General features: G+C 37.9%; 1 protein-coding gene across 1 annotated transcript in view; it reads right to left on the bottom strand.

The window, feature by feature from the left end:
- Positions 1-23,645, bottom strand: part of SH3RF1 (SH3 domain containing ring finger 1) — an 89,518-nt gene that overhangs the window by 65,165 nt on the left and 708 nt on the right. The window lies entirely within an intron of this gene.

Below are 23,645 nucleotides of genomic sequence, written 5' to 3' on the forward strand. Positions count from 1 at the left end.
CAAAAATCAAGAAATTAACCAGGCAGAGAAGTTTGATTATTTTCTATTATGTATTATAACATACAGAAAACTTTATGTTGAAACTTGGGTAATCTTTGTTTTCAAATTTTTAGTACTACTGTAAGGTACTGTACTTAATTCACAGCATGCTCTGCAGTGATTTACTGGGCATTTGTCATGTGACTGATTAAGGTTTTATTGATCTAAGCACAGTAAATCAAAACACACATACACATGTATCCAAGGTTTTAAAAACCGTATTATAAGATGACATAATTCAAGTAATTAAGGATTGCACATGAAAAAGGCTAAAGACAAGACTGTATGCTAGTTTAATTATAACTGAGGTGAGTACTCAACCGCATATTAGCAGAGCTGTACACATACAGCTAGAATAAGAAAAAGACCATTTTTCTGTTTACTGAATGTATAATAGAAATACTTAAACATTAATAAAAAAACCATTCACAAACACAGCACCCTATACAGTTAATCTAATTTATGCTAAAAAAATCTGATTTATTTTGCTATAATCTACAGGGGTTTTGTAACCAATTTTGCCAAGACTTGCCTATGTTCTGTTAATACCCTACTTGCCATTGGGAAATTTCTATTCATTCCGTTTCATCAGTAGAATGATTTCCATTTCAACAAGTGTGTAGATACAATCTTTAAAAATTCATTTATGAGTAAGCAACCTTAACTTCTTGTGTTAGAGTTCAAGCCTAAGATATATCATCTGATAAATACCACACAATATTCTAGCATAAACATCATCAATATGCAGTACTTCCATGTTTGAGATTTCTTATCTATTACACCCACAAACAAGATCTAAATGTGTTAGAAACAGAATGTTTTCCAAGTATACAAGTTATACCTGCTCATTTCATTAAAAAATAGAAAGAGATATGCAGGGTTTTTTGAATGACAAATATCCAATAGAAAACAGATCTGCTCCACTTAAAACTTGAAAAAATACTTCTCAAAAACCAAATTAGGCCTCAAAATACAATTAGAAAAATCATGTCAAAAACCCAGCTCTATTTCTGTTTGCTACTACTAGTTAATCTCATTCATTGCTTTAGTAATGCAAGTCCACTACTGCAATCAGTAATTTACAATTTCAGTAACAAACACCCGCTTATGTATAACTGTACTACTTTTAAGACTTGTTTTGGGTATAATAATTTTTTGGTTAAAAATTTAGCGTAACAGAAAGCACATTTCATGTATTTAATAAATGGCAAATAATTTACTTCAGCAAGCTTTCTGTAAAATACAATTGAGAGATTTAATTGCATAAACTAGAGAAATGTATTATTTCTCTTTTAGGGCACCTGGATGCTCCCTCATTCTGATATCTAAATGCAGCACAAGACAATTTCTGACCTCCCTCAATCTTAGATACAAAGTAAATAAGCAATGAACAAAGTTTTTGTGTTTGTTTTTTTTTTAAAAAAAAAGAAAAAATTTATTTCACAGATCAAGAACTAAAGACTAATTCATCCTCTCTGGAAGACATTACTACAGCATCTGAAATGTTATTGCCACTATTTTCTACTCCACTTTCCTGCTGAAGATTATTGTCTATTTGGCAAGGACAATAGGAAAAAACCCCGTGTCTAGCTCATCAGCAGGCATAGTTCATAACCTGTCGATTAGCCTAAACTGACTTTGTCAGTAACCTTCAGCAGAAGGCAGGAGTGATAACAGTTTAAATTGCCACAGATAAACCTGTCAAAGATCATGATTCAGCTCACAGAGAGACTAAGTGATTTGCCCAATGTCATATATTCAACTTAAGAGCTGGAACTTAACAGTATCTCACAGCCTTAACTACAAGATAGCGTTCATTAATGAATTTTATTATTGAGGGCGAAAAATGAAGCTTCCGAATTAATCCTGTAATTTTCAGATTTGTGTAAGTGCTTCCCATCTTTCTGCGTTTTCCATAATGTACAACTCTACCCAAGCCTACAAAAAGCTACAAAAACTCCACCGCTTACCTAGAATATTCTCTCTTGCAAGAGACAAATTTTATTAAATTCATGAACTGCCACATTTTCATATGGCTGTGCTAGGGAGCAACCTTGACCACGTGAACCTGAACTGAAATAATACTGTTAGAGTCACTCTAGAGCTGTGATACAAGGTCATCTCATTCAGCAAATTCAGTTGGAGTTGACTCTTTTTTCCCCAAAGTAGTATGTTTACTTTGCCTTTCTTTTCAAAAGTACGAGTCCATCAGCAAAGGAAAAAGAACTTGATAACTAGAAACCAAAAAAAGAAAAAAAATAACCTTAGCCTTGAATAAACAGAAGTTATACAACCACCCTGAAATACTTGGTTGGATATAGCATTGGACAGAGATTAACTTTGCTCAATATTTCTCTTTCCATCTGCCCATGAAATGAAAAATGCAATTTTTATTCAATAAACAGATCAAACTACCTAATGTCATGACATAGTATTTCATGTTTTCCTCCAAAACTAAACCGCGTTTATTCAATATGTGTACTTGAGCTTACCACAGCAAAAAGTACACTGGAGATGGTGATTCATCTATACTGGTTTCTCAAACAGTGAAAGCACGCAAGAAAAAAGCACCATATAAAGATCCCAACCACAATGTGTAGCACTAGAAAGGTCCCTACATGTATGCAAAACCAAAGCATAAAAGAAAACTGCCAATATGGTAGGAAATACAAGCGTACAGGACAGATAACAAATTAAGAGGTACCTTGTATATGTAATATTAGCTGAACACAAAAATATACCAACATTTATGAATGTATGAAGACATTGACTACTGAATATAGGAGTATACTAATAATGTTGCTGTGCCTCTACCTTCACACACACACTGAAGTGGAAACAACTTTCTAGTACAACCTATTATTTGTTTGAAAGGAAATAATGGGCTTCAATCACACCTCTGAAAACAACATGTTATTTTCACAGCTTGCTATACTTATTGCAATGGACAGTAAGATAAGCTACTCTGATAAGAAAGTTTAGCAGAGAAGGAAAGTTAAAAACCAAACGTGACATATGTAAAATGCATCCTGATTATGGGAGACAGTCTTGTGAATCAGATTCAATCTACCTCTCTTCGTGGCATTTGAATATACTTGTTGAGAACACACGTCTCATCTCCTATCTGCTGGAAACATGATCTACATGGCAATCCAATTCATTAATATATTTTATGAATTATTTTGGTATCATAATATAATCTTTCTACTACAGACTCGAACAGAGAATCCAACAACAAGAAAAAAAAAACACCAGGAAAAAATGGGGATTGTTAAAATGCAGATATAGTCTTAGGTGAAACTAATAAAAGATTATTTCTTGTCACTCTTCCCCACAAAAACCTAGGAATACTCGCATCACCTCTTTTATAAAGAAATATAACATGCCTTAAGTTTATTCAGCAAGTGAATCACTAATCAGAAAATAAAAATTCTTATTTGATAATAATTCTTTACGTTGAGAAGGGCAACAAGGCTGGTGAAGGGTCTGGAGCACAGGCCTTATGAGGAGCGGCTGAGGGAACTGGGGTTGTTTAGCCTGGAGAAGAGGAGGCTGAGGGGAGACCTTATCGCTCTCTACAACTACCTGACAGGAGGTTGTAGTGAGGTGGGTGTTGGGCTCTTCTCCCAAGTGGTTGGCGATAGGACAAGAGGAAATGGGCTCAAGCTGCATCAGGGGAGGTTTAGGTTGGGTAGTAGGAAAAATTTCTTCACGGAAAGCGTGGTCAAGCATTGGAACAGGCTGCCCAGAGAGGTGGTGGAGTCACCAGCCCTGGAGGTGTTCAAAAAACACGTAGATGTGGCACTTCGGGACATGGTTTAGTGGGAATGGTGGGGCTGGGTTGACAATCTTAGAGATCCTTTCCAACCTTAATGATTCCCAGTTTTTACTTTCATTAAAAAATAATCCAGCCACCAAGCCACAAAACATGAAATCATTACTCTACCCTTAATTGGTTTAGTGGTAGACTTGGTAGTGTTAGGTTAATGGATGGACTGGATAATCTTAAAGGTCTTTTCCAACCTAACAATTCTATGGTTCTATACCTTATTGTGCATTTTCAACAGTTGTGTACAGAACCCATACACTGAAACTAATTTTCAGTACCTTCACTTCACTTACACACTTACATAAACCAAGAAATATTTATTTTGCCACTACAGAAATGAGTATTTAATACTTTCCTACTACTACTCAAGTCATACATTTTTAAGAGCCATGTTTAGGTTATGTGTTAAGATATAACTAGACCTGAAATCTTGATGGATCCAGTGGCTCTTTCCTTATTTATACCACTTAAGACTACAATTCAACCTATTGTTCCAGGCTCCTTCATGTACATATTAATTTTAATAAATTAGACCATTCCATTTAAGATGAAGGCAGCAATATGCATAGTCAAGCACTGCCACATCCCAGAATAATTTAGGGGAAGGAACTACAGAACAGCTCACAGCTCATGTCTCAGTAATTTCCCAAAGAATTCCTGAGTCAGAAATATTACTAAAAGAAGCAATTTCTACAGTAACTTGGAATCCTAAGCTCTCTAAGCATCTGACACATCAGGTTTTCTTTTACAAGGGATTTCTCCCCCACATAATTTGTAAGGAAGCTGAATAATAGCACAGAATATCTTCTTTATGAATGAATATTTAATCTCACATTATTTTATATTATCCAGTACAGATTTTTAAAAGGTTTATAGTAAAATAGATTTTAAGGCAATTTTGAATATTGAAACTAAAAATTACTGGTGAATACAAACACAGTACCTGAAAGTAAATGTAAGCTACCTTAAAAAACTAAGCTGGTAAAATGACTATAGGCAACTCTTGTTCACCCAGTCAGCATGCTGACACCTCTTTCCCTTCCACCTTCTATTTCAGTTAATCAAATAGATTGATTTTCATTTGGGAAATCCAGATTAATCTAAGTATCTCTAGGCATTCGTTTAAAATTTGTTTTCTTAAAACTGTGCCCTCTACAGTCACCGAGATATTTTTTAAGAAGCAAAAAAGATAAACAAACCCCCCCAAATTTTAAAAACCCACAAAACTACTTTTCTCACTGTGAGTAAAGACCTGCATAGCAGACAAGCGATTTGATAACATTCAACCTACAAGGCAGTATTCAGTCTACAGATGATCTTTAGCTACGGCTGTTTCAGGCTTTTGTGCCTGATTAAAAATTGCACTTTTTACTGCCTTATATCTATTTCAACTGTATTATATCAAAATTTTAGCATATTGCCACCAGAGGCACTGACTACGCTCACCACATTAAGCATTAAAGCAAACTTCAGTTTCACCTTTGAGAAATTAAGGAGAGAATACCATCCCATGTGCTGATTTGGAGGCATTTGTTATCAAGTAGTACTAAATGTATCAGGTCCTCTGATATAATGAACTCCCTGTTCATTTTCTACTGACCTTTTGCAGTTAAGTCAATTTTTTTTTTTTTTTTTCTGGCATGACCTGAATAAGAGGGTGGAGATGCCTTACAGCTCTTCAGCCTGTAGGGTAGGGCCCACCCTCCAGAAGCAGAAATGGAAGAGTCTACAGCTCCACAAACTGAGACTAAAAAACCCAATGTGTTTTGGAAAATACTCAAGTCACTGAAATACTGGGTAGGTTTTTTTTGCTGTTGTTTTAAGTGACTACCCTATTTTGGGGGGAGTTTCTTGTTTTTAAAGAAAAAATAACTGTCAAAGGAATCATCAACATAACTATTTAACCCTAGGAGAGGATTTCAAACTGTGAATGCCAGTGAAATAGCCCTCTGCAATTCAGAATTAGCTCACTCAGCTGGGGGAAGCAGGATTTCAGACACATGCTGCTTTTCAGTGCTACCTATGGGCTACCTGCCGTGGGTCCCTTTTGGAATAGTGGTCATTGGGAAACCTAAATCAAAGCTCAGCCATGTGACCAAAGCTGCAGTATCTAGCATCTGAACAGCCAAGTTTTTGTCCATCTAGCAAAGATGTAAGAATATAAACACAGTTGGGTCAGAGAGCCAAATTTGATGTCGCCCACCTGACTGCAACAACAGGTTGCTGCAGAAGAGCATGTGGGATAAATATTTGCCTGCTGCAAAAACATGCCCAAAATTAGTTTCAGAAGATAGCCTTTAAATTAAGATTAATTGTCACGGAAGGCACACTGAATTTCAACAAGGGTAAGTGTGGGGCAAGGCTTCCATTAATAAACTTTATCATTAAACCTACTACTATTAAGTCTATACTCACAAAGGCTCTACTGCTTATTAACAGTTCCTTCTCATCTCAGCAACATATTAGATTAAGAGACAGATGAACAGCTTACTTTTACTGTTAAAGTGCTAGAGGCTACATTTAGTTTTTGACAGTCACGGCAGTTTTGATATGCCTTGGTGGTACATTTCATTGCAGTGTTATTGTTAGAAACTGAAAAATCCAAACACTGAAAGCACGCACAGGAAAATGCTGGTGGATAGGCTTAGCATTTAATGGTCTTCTCCATTTCAGGATGATTCGCTTCAGAGAAGCTTCCAGCACAACTTCACTTACAATAAGAATTTCTCCTCATTTTGCCACCCTTGGTCTAAGCAACATCTAAAGCAGAGTACCGAGGTAAGCTGGACTCCAGTGTTTTGGGGTCCCCCCCAGCCAAGAACAGCCCAGGTCATACACTGGTCATAACTTTGGCAGAAAACTCCTCTGCTTCCATCGCTGCCAATACTAATGAAACAAAACTAGAAGCAAGAGGTTTCTTAGAAGCTGGGTGTTAATGCTGCCTGGCTGGAACTATCCGTAATGCTTGTACTAATTATTCCTGAGTAGATTAGACCAGAGAGTGCCAAGCCAGCCCAGCAGCCCTTTCTGTGCACGCTCTGCTGGATGACCGCATTTCTAAACACAAGATGATATTAAATGGTTGACACCAACACAAATTGCACCAAAGCTACGAGTTGAAGAATCATTATAGCTATGATAAGACAATCATCACTGAAGCACCTTGAATACAAGGGATAAAAAAAAATTCAAGCAATACATAAAGGTAATGTACATATATAAAAAATAATTAAGCAACACATAAAAAAGCCAGTTTATTAAAAAAAGGCAAACAGTAAAATACACCCATAAAAATCCCAGTTTTGCTTTTTATTTGAAATATTGCACAGAGTAAATGAAGAATGTGGAAAGAGAACAAAGGGATGATTTCTACACATCAGCAGTTCAGCTTTCTAGTGCCAACATGTTATATAGCACACTACAGTCACTTTTATGCCCACATCTGCATGCATCAAGTAGAACAGTTAGTCTTCATCTAGAGCCATAATATGAGTATGTACTTGTACTTCTCAATAATACTACATTTGTACCAGCCTCACTTTTCTCTCTCCTTGGAGGTAGAAGACTGTGGTTCTATTGCTTTTCTAAAAAAGGAAACAAAGGAATATTACACTGCTCAGTGATTCATTTTAAATACAGATGCACTACTCGGGCATTCAAACACTTTGTGCTGTAACATAAAGCACACAAAATTTAATCATTTTTCCTACCACCTAGAAAGAACATACCTGACACTCATTTCTTAAGAGAAGAACACTGAATTGGAAAAAGTGAAAGGCTAGATACAATGTGCAAGGTCATATGAAAAACTGAAGTCCACATATATCTCAATGCAATTTGCTGGTTATTATTATTTCTAAGGAAATAACATTACACTGAAATTCCTATTTTTGTTATTTTTCCTTCAAATTCAATAGCCAACATATAATCCCCAAAAGATCCCAGAGATATAGTTAACCTGAAATGTAATATTCAAAGTTAGTATGCTTTTAAAGCTTTTTAAAAGCGATTTAACTTGTGAAAAAAAACTTAATTCATGCTTTGATAAATGTTACTTTCTTTCAAAACAATAATGCTCCAGCATCTGAAAGTTTTTCCCAAGAGATAGTATTTTCTCATTAAAAACAGAAGTCGGAAACCAACTATTTTCTCCTAAATTAATCTCATCTTTACATTATGGAGGAAAATGAGAAGAGAAATGTCACAGCTAAGCCAACACAAACAACAAATGTTACGTTCCCCATCCAATAGTCAAAAACTAGAGGAAAACCACACTTCAAGCCATACTTAATTTTGTGCTTTCTAGACAAAACATACAATCAGAATTATTTTATCTTGCTAAATAATTCATTGGGGATACAAACAAGGAGATAAGGAAAAGAGGAAAAGAGGAGGAAAAAAAGAGGAAAAGAGGAGGAAAAGAGGAGGAAAAGAGGAGGAAAAGAGGAGGAAAAGAGGAGGAAAAGAGGAGGAAAAGAGGAGGAAAAGAGGAGGAAAAGAGGAGGAAAAGAGGAGGAAAAGAGGAGGAAAAGAGGAGGAAAAGAGGAGGAAAAGAGGAGGAAAAGAGGAGGAAAAGAGGAGGAAAAGAGGAGGAAAAGAGGAGGAAAAGAGGAGGAAAAGAGGAGGAAAAGAGGAAAAAGTGCTATTTCCATAGAAAATAGAAGTGTCATCAGTACCTGCAACACATGATCCAATGTGACATGAGATCCAACCACCAAACCACAGACGTCTCGGCATGGATTCCCCTTAACCTCTATTACAGCACTGGATGGCAAAACAATTCTCTGGCCCGATGACCCAAGCACTCACCTGGGATGTGACAGTTGGGTTTTAATCCTTTTTCCAGTGGATATTTTATTTTCACAGAGCGGAACAACTCCAGTTTTAGAAGGGGGCCAAAAGTCTATGTGATTAAGCTACTACAATCACCAGTACCAATCTTCACAGTAGGTTAAATACTGAAGCAAAGGCTGAATTACCTTAATTAAGGTGATTCACTTAAGGCAGATTTAATGCATACTGACAAAATGACCAAACAGAAAAAACATGGGACTTCTGTATCCAATGCTGCTTTTTCCAGTGTCTTTGGAAAATGTTGTGTGCAAAGACAAACAAAAAGCGAAGAGATAAAATGCAAAGTATTTGTTAGCCCTTGATCTGAACAGCTAGCCAACTTTCGTAGGTCCTTGCTGGCTTACCTCCATTAGAAAGAGAAAAATGGTAATTCAAAACAGTATTTACCAAGAACATTCATAAAATCATGATTCTCCAAAAATAACATGAGCGAGAAACAGCACCCACATACTTTGCAACTGTTAGTGCTACCAGCAAGTCCTGTGCTCTCAAGAGTGCTGTCTGTTGCTTTGATGGTTCATACACAGCTCTGCTGCTTTTTTTCCTTCTTTTTAACCCTCTCTCAGAAAATCCATTTTTCTTCAGGCACTAACCAACGACCCAGCTCCAGTATTTATGGTCAGTTTTACCAGTCCTGATAGGGTAGTCTCCTCTGTTCCAGATTTATTATGCCGATCAGCACCTTTAGCAGCAGCTTCTATTGCTTCAGCTACCACAGGAACACTACGACAAGTATCGCTCTAATGAAGGATATCTACTGCACTTGGCTGATTTCTACCAGATCTCTTTTCATGGAAGCCGTCAACGTTCTTCTGTATTCCAACAGAATATTTTCCAATGTATATTTTAATAGCAAAGTTCAAAACTGCAATTTTATTTCTATAGCTACAAGACCTTGAAAAATATAAACACAGTGAGTGTTTATATAAGACCACTTTGGACAGTTTTCTTCCATTAAACTTAATATGCTGAACAGAAGAAAGAAATCAGCAAAAAGTATTCTTTTTTTCAAAACACAGCACAAATCAAATGCTATTTCATCCACTGAGTACCGCTACTAAGACATTTAGATTAATTTATCCTAATAAAAATCAACTACCTTCTCTGACAACAAAGCACAGTTTGGGATCTAATGGTATGTTCAGCCTAGACTTAGTAATTGGAGTCTGCACCCAAAACCAGAGCTCTGTGGTGCTGACAAAGCCCTGCCATTTGAATTCTGTTTGGTGCCAAGTTTGGTCTGCCTTTGTACAAAGCAATGGGTTTTCCCTAAGTCAGAAAGCCACACTCTACCAAAAGCTTCATTGATTCTACCTCTCTCCCCAAAATGAAACACGTGGAAAGAATGTGAATCTGAGTTTTTAAACACATTCATGCATTCAAACCTAGAAAATTAGGGCATAACTTGATTTCGGCTTATCTGAAATCTTACAAATTCTTACTAATGTTCTAGCTTTGAGAACCAGAGGTATTTGACTTCCCAGGAATTAGATGCTGTTTCTAGGAAGACATGGGGTCCTAACCTTACATTGTAAATAGCAGTTAGAATAGAGTTAGAAGAGAGCACGCCACAATTTCCTAAACGAGACGGCAGCCAACATCCAGATCTGGCGGTGAGGCTATCTGATAAAGCATGAAGAGGACTTCTCCAACATCATAAGGTATCCTATGCAAACAAAACTTATGAATTCCTGGAGGCAATTATTTAACATTTGCTTGAAACACATGATTTGGAATACTTTGCTTTCCATTTACTCTAGGTAAAACTAACCAAGCCCAGCCATGATATATGCTGTGGTTACTGCATACTGGGCTACAAGATTTTTCGAGCTATAAAACCTAATTACAATGACCAAGTTAGTGCTTTTGTTTGATTCAGATAAACTACCTTGAACTTCAATCTGGCTACGGGCAACTGGGTTTCAATCTGACTATATCTAAGTGAAGCTGCACTGAAATACCCTTGTAAGCAGATGAAAAATTTCATGGACTTCTGAGGACTGTGCCTCTGAATATTATAAATCCATACCCCTCCATTACTGCAAATACGAAACTGGCTCTAAAATAGTTTTATTTCTTCATTTTTAACCATTTATAATCTAAACTTATTTGTGAACTGAGCAGAACACTCCAGACAAAACTATACACCCACTCAGACAACCACAACCTACAGAAACCAACAAACAAGGGCATAAACTTCATCAACCAATATATCTCATTAACTCTCAGAACTCCCATTAACATCAAAAATAAGGATTTGTGTGGTATAGCCTAACTGTGTGTGCATTGCAGGCATTTCAAAAGCTCCAAAAGGATTAAGGATGCCACGTTACATAAAATTTTATGCAGAGAGTATTTTTAAAATGGCATCTGAGTTTGCATGTAAAATTCTGTGATTGCTGCAGGAAAAAAAAAAGGGCACAAACACCTCCTGATAGTTGTGTTAACTAATACTGCCTCTTTTCTTGGATTCCTTTAGTGCAAACTCAGAAAATTTGAAACGAGTATTACACTTAAAAAAAAAAAGTCTCCCTATCAATCGCTAGGTATGTGATTATGAATATTTCCTATTTAACTGCATCAGACATAGTATTTAATATTTTATTCTTTTTAAAGAAATAAAACCACACAACCTTTGTATGCAGTGCATAGAATAACCAGTTCCTCTTTTATGCCATTTAAAATAAATGTTGACCTCTTTTCTTTTATGCTGTTCCTTGTAAAGGTAGGGAGCTGGTAAAATAACAAATAGGGAAGCATAAATGGCATCAGCTCCCTGTTGCAAGCAACAAAATTCTAAATTGAATATATGAAAAAGTATGATTTCCTGAGTAAAGAGCATATACCCACAACAGGAGCCGAAGTTAGAAATAAGCTTTCATTGACCCTTATGTTTCTTTCTGGGTTTGGAGGTTTCAGCATAAGAAGATAAACATTTATTGAACTTGTAACTGCTTTGGGAATCTGTTTCCAGAAACAGCCCACTAGCTATTCTATTTCTCAACTGAAAAACCAATTCCACTTACTAGTGAAAGCAAAGATAAACACAAATCACCCTTATTGAACAAAAACCGTATTTTGAAAACATAATTCTAGAAAGATAATTCTACTTTTAACCATATTACAGAAAGGTGAGCTGCTCCAAGGGACTGAAAACATAGTGAAAATATTCCATTGTTTTGCTTGGAGAACCTGCCCCACAAAATTAATTTTTCTTATCTGTCATGACTAAATTCAAAAGAATAGTATATAAGGTTGTAGCCACGCTTTGCAATGCTGGTAGGACATTTACATCCGTATTTTCAGCTATTACTAACTGAAGGACTACACAAAAGACTGAGGAAACATGGAAGCAAGGTGAAAGAAAATGCTACCAAATCAGAAGAGTCACAAATGTTCTTTTTTTTTTTTTTTTTTTCTTTTCTTTAAGAATCTTTTCCGATTTCCAAGCAATTCCTAGGACACTAGCACACCTGTATTCTTTTTGAGTTCATTGCATGGAAGATCACATTTGTAGCTTTATTGGTTCTGTAAGAACTATGAGAATAGTTTATTAGTAATAAAGTTGACATTTTTAGAATCCTGTGAAGAATCTCATAGTGCTTGAGAGATATGCCAGAAAAAATCCTCACAGTCCTGAATAGAACCATAGAATGCTTTGGGTTGGAAGGCACCTTTAGAGGTCATCTAGCCCACCCCCCCTGCAGTGAGCAGGGACAGCTTTAACTAGATCAGGTTGCTCAGAGCCCCAGCCAACCTGACCTGGAATGTTTCTAGGGATGGGACCTCCATTACCTCTCTGGGCAACCTGTTCCAGTGCTTCACCACCCTCACTGTAAAAAACTTCTTCCTTATATCCAGTCTAAATCTATTCTTCTTTAGTTTAAAACCATCACTTTAACCATTCTTCTTTAGTTTAAAACCATTACTTTAAACATTTTGGAACCAAAATATTCAAAATGTCACATAGTACATGACACACTATTTCAAAATAAACAATGAAAAATAAAATACACAGTATTTTAAAATTAAGAGACACACATACTGGAGGAAAATATGTGGCATGTGAGTCAACACACTTAATTCTTGTTCTCACCTCTTGCCTAGCCAACTCCTCCATATCAGCTTTTCTATTTTGATGCTCTCCAAAACCTTCCTGAAACATCAAGCTACCTCTTCAACTTGTTCCTCCAGCATCTCCTCCTCACCAGGTTTCTAATTAAATTCCAGTGAGCAGAGAGTTATTTGCTCGATCCAATTTCCTCCTCCGTCATTTTTTATCCAGTCTGTCGATTCCTATGTTCCAAATCTACTGCCACAGTTTGTTTTCTTTCAACATAATTCACTATCCCTCCACTCCCTTACTACTTGACCTTTCGGGTCTTTATCACCCATCAGTACTGAAGTTTCTCTGCTTTTCAGTCATCTCCTCCCAGAGGCCTTCTCCCATCCTTTCAACGAGATGAGTGATTGCTTTCATACCTCATACTCACTGTGTGCTCAGCTCTTCTGCCGCCCTCTCCAAAAGCAAGGTCACCCCTGGCATCTCCTGGACCTGGCTTGCACCCCACATCCACTTACTCTGGTGCCGTGTGAACATGTGATCCTCATGTTAGGCTGAATTCTTCCACTATAAACTCGTTATTTTTTCCCTTCCTTCAGCTCCACTACCTCAGGAGCTCTGCTCAGGAGACAGATACAGCTTAAGTTCAATAGGGCTAAAACAGCCAAAACTGAACAGAAGTAATATGCAGGCTGCAGTGGTGGCCAATACCACATTATCTGCATTAATGTTTTTTAAATTCTGATCCACAGACTACTGATTGCCTGAAAGATTTTCAAAGATAGCTTGTGAAACAACCACAAAGAAGCTTTTAATCTGCATATGCATAATGGCAAAGAAACAAACTGTTATTTTTGTTTACCTCATTCTGTAGTTAAAATTTAACCTAATTTTATTGGGCTGTAAACCAGGAATTAATGCATGAAAAAAAAAAAAAAAAACCCCAAACCTTTATTCCCCCCTTGCCCTCCCCCCCCCCAACAAAACAACTTTTTCCTCAAGTTGTAGGTACTGAGTCTTATACTCAGTGAAAGTTCAAATCAGCATTTCTCAACCTTTCAAGACTCAGTGTAGATATCAAGACTTATTTCTGGAAGACTTGTATGTCTTCTGAAAGATTATCTATTCATTTACTTATTGACTACCTCTGCCCTGCTTAGACCGAAGATCTAAGAGGATTACAGAACCTGGTAGCAAGGCTGAAGGCTTGTTAACTTAATAAGGCTGTGGATTTAAAACTGTGTTAAAATAAACAGGTTTTGAAAATGGCTTAACTCTGCTAGTGTGGATAAGATTTAAGAGTCTCCTCTGAGATTTTCATCTAGCTGATGAAAAAAGAAGACCATGTGAGATACTAGAGCACTGCCATACATGAACAAGTGAAGGTCCATGAGACATTGATTTTCTTTGAGCAAGCTCTCAGCTTCAGAATAAAAGCTTCATCTTTACTCAGAGGCACATTACCACAGCACACTGAATTAATCTTTACTGGATTTGTTTAAAATAAGCTTCTAGAACAGCTATGCCCTGTATATGCTAGCTCAGACCGTCATCTGATTATCTTTGAATACTTTTCATCTTAACACTTTTTCATCAGTCAGACAGAAGTGCCTCATTCTTCCCCAATTTTTTTATATAAATAAAATGCAGACTGTAACCTAAAGAATTAAGATAGCATGCTAATAAAGAATAATTGAAGAGACTTGTTTCAAATTATTCAGTATTGATCCTCTCCACTCATCTGTGCAAGTAAGGCTACATTCCTTTTCTTGAGTTCAGCAGCTTGAAAGTCTGGTAGGGGTGAATACTTTTGTCTTTAACCAGAGCTTTTCAAAAGCTTGTCTTGTCTGAACCACAGTTATACAAGATAAGACAGTGCTTGTTCTTTAAAAAGCCTTTAATGTACATATATATTTTGAAAGTTTAGGTGCTGAGGAGGTCAAGAGAGGTAATATGCGCATCTTTGCTTTTTATAAAGGAAAGCAGAGTTACCTCACCTTACTGTAATACTAATACCACGAAACAAAATCAGTTTTATTAACAGGAACACTAAAGACTGAGGAGTGCTTCAGGTGTTACGAAGTCCAACAGGACACTCTCTGATGCCCGGCTTATCTTCTGTGCAACACTGGCAACGCTCCTTCACTTCACAGAGGAGGAGAATGATATCTGTATTAATTTTTAAGCAACACTGAAATACTTACCTTTGATCAAAATGCATTTATGATTAATAGCATACTTCCCAGCTAGAAACTGTAAAATTATACTTTGAACATTTACAGAAAAATAAAACTGGACAATCTATATTTGACTCTGAAGAATCATGCTGACTTGGAAGATAGAACATTTAAGCATTTGGGTCCTACACTTCGGTCACAACAACCCCATGCAACGCTACAGGCTTGGGGAAGAGTGGCTGGAAAGCTGCCTTGCAGAAAAGGACCTGGGGGTGTTGGTAGACAGCCGGCTGAACATGAGCCAGCAGTGTGCCCAGGTGGCCAAGAAGGCCAACAGCATCCTGGCTTGTATCAGGAATAGCGTGGCCAGCAGGAGCAGGGAGGTGATTGTCCCCCGTACTCGGCACTGGTGAGGCCGCACCTGGAATACTGTGTCCAGTTTTGGGCCCCTCACTACAAGAAAGACATTGAGGTGCTGGAGCGTGTGCAGAGAAGGGCAACGAAGCTGGTGAAGGGTCTGGAGCACAGGCCTTATGAGGAGCGGCTGAGGGATTGTTTAGTCTGGAGAAGAGGAGGCTGAGGGAAGACCTTATCGCTCTCTACAACTACCTGAAAGGAGGTTGTAGTGAGGGGGGTGTTGGTCTCTTCTCCCACGTAGTTAGCGATAGGACAAGAGGAAATGGGCTTAAGCTGCGCCAGGGGAGGTTTAGGTTGGAAATTAGGAAAAATTTCTTTACGGAAAGGGTAGTCAAGCATTGGAACAGGCTGCCCAGAGAGGTGGTGGAGTCACCATCCCTGGAAGTGTTCAAAAAACACATAGATGTGGCACTTCGGGACATGGTTTAATCTAGTCTACCCTTGATTGGCTTAGAGTAGACTTGGTAGTGTGGGTTAATGGTTGGAATGGATGATCTTAAAGGTCTTTTCCAACCTAAACGATTCTATGATTCTATGATTCTAAGCACCAGACCAGAACTTTTAGTTCAACTAAACAAAAAAAAAAAGAAAAAAAAAAAGAGAGAGAAAGAAAAACCGCACTGCAGCCCCAGCAATATCTATGGGATGAGAATAAATAAAAGCAGTTATTCAGGCACTCCGAGTGCAGCAAGGCTCTGACTAGGACTAGCCCCACTGTGTAGTCTGACGATCAGAGGGCAGCGCTGCGATCTCCCCCTCTGTACCCAGGAAAGATAAGCGCAGAAAAGAGCACTCGGATGTGCAATTCTCCCACCTCAGGGCCACTCGCTGGCTAAAAGTAATCCAGTTCACCTCAAAGCTGCCATTCTCAATCCAAAAAGAAAAAGCCTGCTCTCCAGAAAGATTCTGATTTGGTGATGTGAAAAGAAATGCAAAGAACCAATGTAGTGCAACTGCCCCAAGAATTCACTGCTGATTTTCCGAGATGAGCTTTTCTGTGTACTAACAAACAGGCATCTGACAGGAACTGAGACCTAACAGATGCACACTTTTCCTTCATGCACGCAGTGACAGGGTGTATGTGTGAACAGGGCTGACCAGATGATATTTCAGCTTTAATTACTGAGACACATTCTTGCCCACACTAAGATGTACATATAGGCAATGATTTAAAGAAAAAAAAAACAACAAAAACCAAACAAAACACTTTCTAACCAAAGGAGGTTAAGCGATACAGTAATATTAACCTGCGCTTTATATTCTTCATCTAGCAGATTTAGTCATAAATACCACAAGAGTGTCTGTAGTCCAGATACTTCAACAGAACATTTTCTTTCTTATTGCTTGTTTTATGTTCCCTATGTTTGACACAGTCAAGGACAAATTAGACACAAGAGGGAAGAAAAATGCATGTTTTCTTTTTCTTGGAAGTAGTATGCTAAGATCAGAGTCGAGAGAACATTTGAATAAAGGACAACGACAGAGCCAAAGAAAAGACCAAGGAAGATGTTAAGCATATCACAAGGAGAAGGCCAAATGCACTGCAAGGGGAAGTCCACCAAAAGACAGACAAACAATTGAACATAACACGTTTCCAGTTTTATTATCACAGCTGCAGTTTCAGGCTTGCCGTTTTCCACAGTTCCTATCTGTGCACTAAACACAGGGGTAAGAAGAGGAAGTACCATGTGAAAACCATTTCACTCAGGTAAAGGAGAGGGGAGGAGAAGGATTTCTAGCTGACCCCGTCCCAATCAGCCCCTTCAGCTCTTCCTACTGTACAGGATGTCTATTAAGCCACCGAAGAAGAGGTACCCATTGCAGACAGACAGACGCTATGCATACAGAAACACAGCAATAGCACTACTGACTGACTTTTCTAACCAGATCCTGGACCACCTATGTAAAGCATTTTTATTGGCATTTGATTTCTGTGGTAATAAGAGAAAAATTAAAAGATTTTTATTCTCTTTAAAAAAAACTGCTCCCCTTCACAAGCCCATTAAAAGTAAGGGCTTTAGACTTCCTTTTTGTGCAGAAGATTAAATTTTCTGAATGATCAAAGCTTTTTGAGTAAAGCAATAACCTGTAACTCACTGGCCAAATTAAAGTGGAGAAAAAAAAAGACACCATTTTATTTCACATAGGCGGTTTTAAACGAATCTACAGAAATGGAGGAATATTAAATTGGAAAATGAAGGGAAATAAAGACAGCGCTCTCTTCCACCTGAAAACAAAGCAATCATACAACAGTACCTTCCACTAATACACAAAAAAAAAAAAAGGGTATCGGAAACAAAATAAAAAGGGATTTAAGTATCACACTTAAATACTGTGGATTTGGGTTTTAGTTTATAAACAGCTCACTTCAAAACCTAATTATTTTCTAAATAAAGGGGTTACACTAGTTTCACAGCTATTTTGTCAAGCAGATTAATGTTAGCTGGCAGGTTAAAGATTGCGATCAGGTTCAAAGCATGGAATTAAGTATCTCTGTACTACCAACACCATTTACATTAGATATTCTCTTTTTATTTTTTTCAAAACACACTCAAATCTACACCCCAGTGTGCCATTCAGTTGCAGACTTCTCTAGCTGAAGAACGGAACACCAGCTTCCACAGATTTTTTTTAAGTGTCTGGCTTTTCCTCACTGAGGTATTTCTGTGATTCCCTATTAAACATCCAAACAAAAGGAAATCCTTTAAACAATGTAACACTAGGCACTGGACCATCTTTGGTACAGGAAATGGATTATGAACAGCTCTCCAGTAATGTGGAAGTCAACAATTTAAAGAGTGAACAGCAGTATCTACTGACCTCAACTGAGACTGTGGGCCCATTGTAAAACACCCTATAGACATATCCAAAATAAAAAAGTCAATCTCTGCCCTAGATAGTATACAGTTTAAATAGTGAGTCAAACAAAGGAAGCACTATCAGTCATATCTGCAGATGGGAAACAGAGGCACAAAGAGCTTTGAATGACTCTGTGCAAGGTTATAAAGGATGTCTGTGGCAGAGCCAGGAACTGAGCCCGGAAGCTCTCAATCCTAGCCCGATGTCTTCAGATAGCGAGACAATTCTTCCTTTTGCTTATCCTCCCTCTCTTTACTTAATTACTCATCTCTGAGAGGAAACACATTAACACCATGAGAGACAGTCTATTCTCCTTTTGTATTTATAATCTCCATTAAATTTTCTCTAGCTTAACACAGGACACAAAAGTGTTACACAGAAGTAATTAAAATTGTACAAGCAATTGTAAATGTAAAAGCAGAATCTGGTATTCCAGAAAGCGTAAGAGGAAACAAAAATGTGCGAGGAAACAAAAGTGTGCACACATGATTTAGAGAGACTTTCCAAAATGTTTTCGAATGATCACTCTGGAATATGAATAGGCACCTATCTCCACATTCCCAAATTAAGATATTCCGCATGTTAAAGTTGCACCTCGACACTCCTTACTTTTATAGGATAGAATACATGCAGGAATGCATAATCAGAAGTACACAGACAACAATAAGATAGGCTTTTGTTTCTTTGTTATTAATAAGGGGGAAAGCAGATTTTGTACAAATTTGTACAAACACAGTCCTCAAAATCAGGTATCATCAAGTAATGATTCTCCAGCCTACCATCACAAATACCAATCATGAAGCTAATTGCATTAGCCACTGTTTCTTGCGTATTTCTACAATCACTTTTTCCCTGAAGTGGCATACTTGACAACCTGATCTATTATCACTACGTGAGCCTCTTCTAAGAGTACCTGACCAGCAGATGTTTACTGATACGACATTTCTGTGTACTGTTCTATTCTGCTAACTCTTGTCCAGAGACGATTTAAACATCTGTTCCAGTCTACATCTCCTGCTGTTTGGCAATCCCCATATTTATTTTCAATCCTTCAATAAAGTTATTGATCTATGAATGCACATTTTCAGTCCCATTGTTGTTTTCTAATCGTTAGAAGTTTTCTAATCTAAGAATTTTCCTTCGACAACCAAGTTCTGCCAGGATCCCAGTAGGCCAGCGAGTGCCACGGCTAGACAGCAGCAATTGTTTCAGCTTGTGTCAGGTTTTTGAATCCTGCTGAGCAGCCAAACTGCGCGAGCTGCCACCCTGGAGCTCTCTTCTCCAGAGCGGTCAGGATAAAAGAAAACCAATTGCTAACATCACGCATTGAGTCCGACAGACGGAGAAGCCTGACCTGCTTATGTCCTCACAGGCCAGAAGGTGTCCCGTCATCCCTGCTGCCCCAAGTTGTGTGCTGACTTCAAACACCACGGCTGGGGAAAGAGAACCTGGCTCCATTTATTTTCCTTTTTGGCATTACAGCTGCTTCGGCAGTTCCCAGGCAAGCCTACTGAATCACAAATGACTGCTGCTGCAGCAGTATAGATGTGGGAATTTTACTGTTGCTTTCCTGTGTTACACAAGCTGGAGAATGGACATGTGGGTTTACACTACAATGTAACACAGCTGAGCTGAGCAGAAACTCACAGAACCACCTCCTGTTTGTGGGTTTATCTTTCCTCCTCAGTTTAAAAGAATTTATTGCAAACATCTCAGATGTTAGTGGTTCTCAACAGAAAAGCAAAGTTTTAGGAATGCACAGAGCAAGAATTTATTGATGCAGTTAGAAAGCCCCCTTCAACACCTAAATGAGCATCTTCTAACAGCCTGTAATGTTCCTTTACCCTCTCATTTCAAGACGACTTCACCATAAGTGATATCACCAGAGGTATCCATCAGATTTCCAGAATAAAAACAAGAAAAAAGGGGAAAGCTTTAGGACTTTCCCATTGCCTGCACTGTAACCATTTCTCGGTAAGATTTCCCACTGACATACAGTATAATATACTCAAATTACACCATCAATACTTATTCAGCATAAGCATCAACTCTATTAGGCATGGCCAACTTTTGAGCTATCCATGCTTTTCTTTTGAAAAGGGAGGTCATTTGAATCCTTCGCTTATCTCTTTCTGCCTACACTTGGTCCAGAGAATGGCTGAAAACATTATTAAAAAATGTTTTCAACTGCGATAGCATTTCAGACTTTCTAGACAACTCCACTCTAGGTTCTGCTGCAAAGACAGCCCTAAATTCAGAAACTTGGACTATAAAGAAACTAGCAGGAGAATTGGTATTTCTTAGGCACATACAAATTCCAGGAAAAGTTAAATGTGTACTATATTAAATCTATCCTCTATTAGAGAGAAGTTAGAACAGGTCTCCAACATCTATCAACTGAGGCACACAGCTACATATACGACTCCTGCAATAAGCATACCCTTGTAAAACTACCATAAGGAACTTAAGATAATAACTGTTTGTGAAAATGACAAGATGACAACATGAGCATAAAAGTACCCTAAAATTTTAATATGCTGTTTTGATCATGCAGTCCCTCAACAGCCCTCAATAACTTGCTCCTGATGACCAGTCCCAAGCAGATTTGACAGCAGGCTAAGGTTCTTAAAACTCTTCCAAGCTGTCAACCTAGCTGAAGGTTTTGAGGAGAAAAAAAAAAAAAAAAAAAAAAACCACCACACACACCAAAAACCCAACACCCCCAAAAAAATGCATAGAATTAGCATCCATACCAGGGAAGAAACTGCAGCATGAGCATAACCATTATTTGTTCTCCTAGGCAAGCTGGCTGCTCAGAACAGAAGAGCTGGGCAGTCAGCAAAGAGAGTTTTCCATCAGGTACAGCAGTATGCTGCCTTTGTCCAACTGTTAACTGGGGAAAGGCGTGGAAGGCTTTATGTGGCAAAATAGCAGGGAATAGAAAGAGGTTAAGAACTTGCAGGGAGAAATTGCAGTTGTTACAGCAGTGAAAGATTATAGAAGTTACAGAAAGAAACAGCATTATTGCAGTGGGGGAGATGTAAGGCACAAGATTTGTTAATCCCCACCACCCACCCAGCTTCATTAGTTTTAAGACTCAAGGAACCATTTGTTTGTTTATTGCCATGTGTCACCACATACATATAGAGAATGCAATATACATAGTACTGTGCAATAACAGGGCTGGCAGCTCCAGAGTCATCGATACAGTTCAGGAAATCACGCTGCAGTACATGCTGTATTAACCTTTTCTGAAAATTATGGCATCCTCTGAAAGGGCATTTATGAGCTTAGTATTACTTCAGGGTATAAGCAGAATGTTTATGACTTGACAGCCTTCATCCACGTTCACTTCATTTAATGTAACAGCAACTTTCATTTACTAGTTCCCCTTCAGCAAAATTAGTTTAGGAAATCTGACTCTGCCACTCATCTAGAAACAGATTTTCCTCTCCAATTCCCAGAGAGGAACTGTATTTGCAACCATCTTTATGTTAAGTTAGCAAAACAAATAGAGCATTCATTTCAACACTGTCCATTAAATTGGCATTTTGCTTTCTGGACTTTTTCTAAAAAACACTTTTCATTTAGAAAAAGGAAGAGTTCTTATCATCTCCCCCTTCTTATCCTGCAGTCAGCTCGTGTTCTTAAAAGTACTGCCTTCCTAGTAAAAAAGGCTCTCAGCAAAGTGGACAAAAGATGAGAAGATCATCTTTCTCCGTCTCCCAAAGAAAGAAGACATAAGAATGCCTGTGAAACCCCAGAAACAAAGATGTATTCAGTCTTACCATAAAAATGTTGAAATCTATCGCTAACACATACCCAGTATCAGCTAATTGCATGAGGAATGCACAAGGTCACAATTTGAATGGCACGCCATAGAGCATAACTAATAAATTGAAGTAACATTCCATATGTTATCACTTTCTACTCTGTGCAACATCTGGAAATACAAATGTTGCACAACAGGATATTATGAAACATTTTAAAAAAGGGAGAGAGAATATTCCACATTCAAGTTATTTTTTCTAATAAGGCTTTGAGAAACTCTAAAGCGCAGTCATTCACATATGCAGTACATTGCTGCACACCAGAAGCCTTTTTAGAGGAGAAGCAGTCTGTGAAAATACACAGTTATTTACAAAGGTCAACAGGAAAATATACAAACAAGTTATATGGGTATTCCTTTTTGTTTTAAGTTGAAGAGTTTTTGCAAATGCAAGGTATCATGGTAAGCACCCCAGGGTTCTGGAGAAGACCAGACTGGTTTTGATACTGCTGAAGCTTCTTTATTTTTTAAGCTTTACCTTCTGAAAGGGCAGCAGCAGGGGGACACACCACCAAAAACCAACCACCCACATTATCTTCTCTCCTCCCTTACCAATTAATCTATATACAGAACAAAACTCATTAACAGGAAGTGGCATGATAATTATTATTTTTATATCCTAAGGAACCTAACATGAGTCTCTACCAAGCAGAGAAAACAATACAATCTAATGGAAGAACACCTGTATTTTAAATCCTCATGCAAACTTAAGAGGTGTATCTAAGATGTTTTAGACAGATTCCAATCATACAAGTACAACCGAGGACAAATCAGTGTAAGGCTTCCTTCATTGGGCAAGTAAACTAAATCATTCAGCTATACTTTAAAATAAAGAGTAATCCTGCCAAACAGACATTTAAGCCCTCTCCTTGGAACTCCTTAAGGCATTTCTTAAAAATAAAATAAACTGCACAAGAAGGAAACCACCTAAACCATTCAGAAACTCCACTTGAAACGCAGGAACTCTGAATACGCAAGCATCGCATAGTGAGCAGCAAGACCTTTCAGAGAAGCTGTTCTGTCTTGTCATTAGATAAAACAGAGCAAGGTCAGTCATCTCTTAAAATGCTATTTCCCGATACAGGCTCTAGAATGGATAATCACGAATGAGGCTACTGAATCTTGTTTCGGAGGTATGGCAGAGTCTACAGGTTGCATAGGTCCGAGGAAGGAAGAGTACAAACAGAAGGCAATGCCTTCCCATCACAGTACAAAGATTTTCCAAATCACTTAGAAAAAATACTTTGAGGAAAAACTAATTAAAGAAGGGGTGAGGACTGAGAGTACAAACGACTTACCAGATCACAGTAATTCAAAGATTTCTTTTTAAAAGGAAGCGAAGTAAAAACATAGCTCCTTAGAAGCCAACGGCAAAACCTTCATTGACTTCAACAAGAACGTAACTTCCCTGCTCATGTTTAATGTTTGTTATATCCAGCTCAAGGAAAATTTACTGTAGTCAGAATCATTACAAAAAGCTCAAGAGCCAAAATAAAATCTCCCATCTTAGAGCTGACAAATCAAGAACAATTTAAGGTATTCTTCACAAGATGTTTACCCTTAACAATTACTTACGCT

This window comes from Pelecanus crispus, chromosome 4 (genome assembly GCF_030463565.1).
Source record: "Pelecanus crispus isolate bPelCri1 chromosome 4, bPelCri1.pri, whole genome shotgun sequence".
Classification (NCBI taxonomy): Eukaryota; Metazoa; Chordata; class Aves; order Pelecaniformes; family Pelecanidae; genus Pelecanus; species Pelecanus crispus.